The sequence below is a fragment of the Schistocerca nitens genome, chromosome 5 (assembly GCF_023898315.1).
Source record: "Schistocerca nitens isolate TAMUIC-IGC-003100 chromosome 5, iqSchNite1.1, whole genome shotgun sequence".
In the NCBI taxonomy this organism is placed as follows: Eukaryota; Metazoa; Arthropoda; class Insecta; order Orthoptera; family Acrididae; genus Schistocerca; species Schistocerca nitens.
Genome location: NC_064618.1, coordinates 476,582,500 through 476,585,288, shown reverse-complemented (window position 1 = coordinate 476,585,288; position 2,789 = coordinate 476,582,500). Strand labels below are relative to the sequence as shown.

The window sequence follows — 2,789 nt, the reverse complement described above, 5'->3', positions numbered from 1 at the left end:
ACAAAATTATACTGGCTGTGAACATAATATGCAGAAAAGTTCAGTGATTTTTCTGCAGTGTCAGTTAACTCAAAACCGCAAAGCAGAGCACCCGGACTTTTCTCTCCAGTATGTCTTTGTTTAGAGCACAAAAGTGCTGTCTTGTGCAAAAAATAGAGTTCAAGCAGATTATTTACGGAGTACTTTTCCTGAAACTTTGATTTACGAGGGAAGAGTCATGACGAAAGAAAAAGCCAGTGGCTCTGCAGGCGTACCGAAAATGGTCTGCTGTTAGACAATGTGTGTGAAAATGACTGTCCAAACTCTAGTGTGCAAAGGATATAGTCAGCAACAGACAATGAAAACAATGAGTTTTGCAGAATAAGGGTTTTTGGTGGAAGACTCTAGTCTTTCCACAGGTTGTCGAAATGCTCATTCCACTCTGTAACAGATAGCAGTTTTTTTTTTTGTTTACAAAATAACGGAAAATCCCCATTGTCTCTGTGCCAATTACCTGTCGAGAGGTAGTAAGAAGAACAGATCTTCGTCCACCTCATACTATCGCTCTGGCGCTGCCGGAACGGACATTACAAGAGTCGTAGGCATCCATTCTACACACGCTAACAGAGTGTACATGTAGAGGAGATACGGCTGAAAAGTGGTATCTACACGGCGGGGCGTTTTGCTCGCCAGGGAACTGCTGCATTCGGTTTTTGGGTGCTGGATCTTCGACCCAGGCGCGTTGTAACTCCACTCGCCCCTCCCCCCCCCCCCCCCCACTCGCTCCCAGCCCCATCCGTACCCAGTGAGCATCAGGGTGGGGGCGCAGCTAGGCCTCGCCAGAGCCGCCTCCCGGGATCTGGATCGCGTCCAGCAAAGTTCTCCAGCACCCCTCCTGGATACGATGTGACGTAGTGCTGGAGGCTGGCCAAGGAGCCCATCGCGCGGCCTGCAAAGTGATTACGCTGCGGTGCCTTCCAAGATATTTCACCGACGCGGAGTCCACTGTTTCTCTGCGATTACGCAGGTACTTCCCGCAACCCCATTTTCGCTCTGCTTGATTCAATCGCATTCCATTAGCGGCAGCGGTGAGAGCGTTCTTCTTCTCCCGCGGGACGACTGCTTCATTTAGCTCTCTAGTCACCACCTAGTTTTAGATCCCTACACGTTTTTAGCGTCACCATTTACAGTGAAGGATGGACTGGGTAGGTCCACGGCAGCAAATTGGTCTTTGCTCCCGTCAGACCGTGGCATTATTGCCCGGGTACCAGTACACTCCCTAATCTACATATTTAAATAGAATTTGCAAGACATCACCAGTGGATAAAGATCATTCTGCTGAGTTCGCTGTTTATGTTCGACTATTGACAAGAGCTTGTTTGTATTATTTATTCACATATTTATAAAAATTGTATTGTGCATGTATAGGTGTATTTATGCTCCACATCCCATCCTCAGACACTGGATAGATTTCCACTACTCTTGGGACACATATAACTTACTATATGGAAAGAAGATGAACAACTGTGGAATTAAGAGCGGGAATGGGAGTGAAAAGCGGGTGACGTAGAAGCATAACTCAGAAGCGACTGCAGCAATTTCAGTTAGGTTTTGTATGTACATGATCTACCGTTTATGTTAAAACTAAAGTAAACTCCGTCCCAACATGCCTTGGAAGATGCAACGCTACCGGCCGGCCACCGCGCCATCCTCAGCCCACAGGCGTCACTGGATGCGGATACGGAGGGCCATGTGGTCAGCACACCGCTCTCCCGGCCGTATGTCATCCGCTACTTCTCAGTTAAGTAACTCCTCAGTTTGCCTCACAAGGGTTGAGTGCACCCCGCTTGCCAACAGCACTTGGCAGACCGGATGGTCATCCATTCAAGTGTTAGCCCAGCCCGACAGCGCTTAACTTCGGTGATCTGACGGGAACCGGTGTTACCACTGCGGCAAGGACGTTGGCACCGTTTATACTATCTGTATAAAATAAAGGTGGTACAGATCTTCCCTAGGGATGGAGATTAAGCCATGAAGAAAATGTGACGACGCATATTAGTATTTAACCCACAGTTTCCGCTGGAACAGACTCGTTGGTCGAAATACCTTTAAAGTTCCACTATTAAAGCATATTGTAGTAATGAACCGTCAAAGAATGGTTCACGAGCACAAGAAGCTCATTTGCTTTTGGATTATTGTTTGTAATTGGAAATAAATATTGCTTTCATTTGATACGAGACTCTTGAAATTTTGTTTTTACAGAAGAAATTAGAGTGAGTGAGATGAAATGAAATATTTGCCCTATCACAAATGTAAAGAGTGTGTGTTCCATTTTAATACGTAAAGTATTAAATTATTTTCCATGAAATTTTCCATACTTCTTTCCCTGGTGAAATTACAAGTTTCCTCGAGTTTCAAATGAAAATAATACAGATACAGGTGAAATATAGGTACAAATATAAGTGAAACAAATATTAAATGTATCTGTGTGTGAAGTAGAATTCACGGTTTCGATCTGGTCAAGCTTTCCTTATTTGTGTTCGCAACTTTCTTCACAAATCATCTTCTCAGAACTTTCCTTTCGCTGTGAGTCTGAAGACGTTTGTCTCCAGGAAATATTCGTTTGACTTCCATCTGTTATCGTTTTGGCACAAACTTATGAATGGCGATGTTCTATCCGTATGTCGTCCGTGTAGTTACAAATGGATCAACAGTGACTACCTTGCGATGCAGTTGGGTGTCGGATGTCATCTTACTATAATTTACTGGTTCCTGTTCGTGAAGCTGAAGATTTTCATTTGTTAATCACG

General features: G+C 44.6%; 1 pseudogene; it reads right to left on the bottom strand.

Annotated features, from left to right (window-relative positions):
* Window positions 1-1,827: 1,827 nt before the first annotated feature.
* LOC126261275 (5S ribosomal RNA) lies at window positions 1,828-1,945 on the bottom strand (annotated as a pseudogene).
* Window positions 1,946-2,789: the final 844 nt, after the last annotated feature.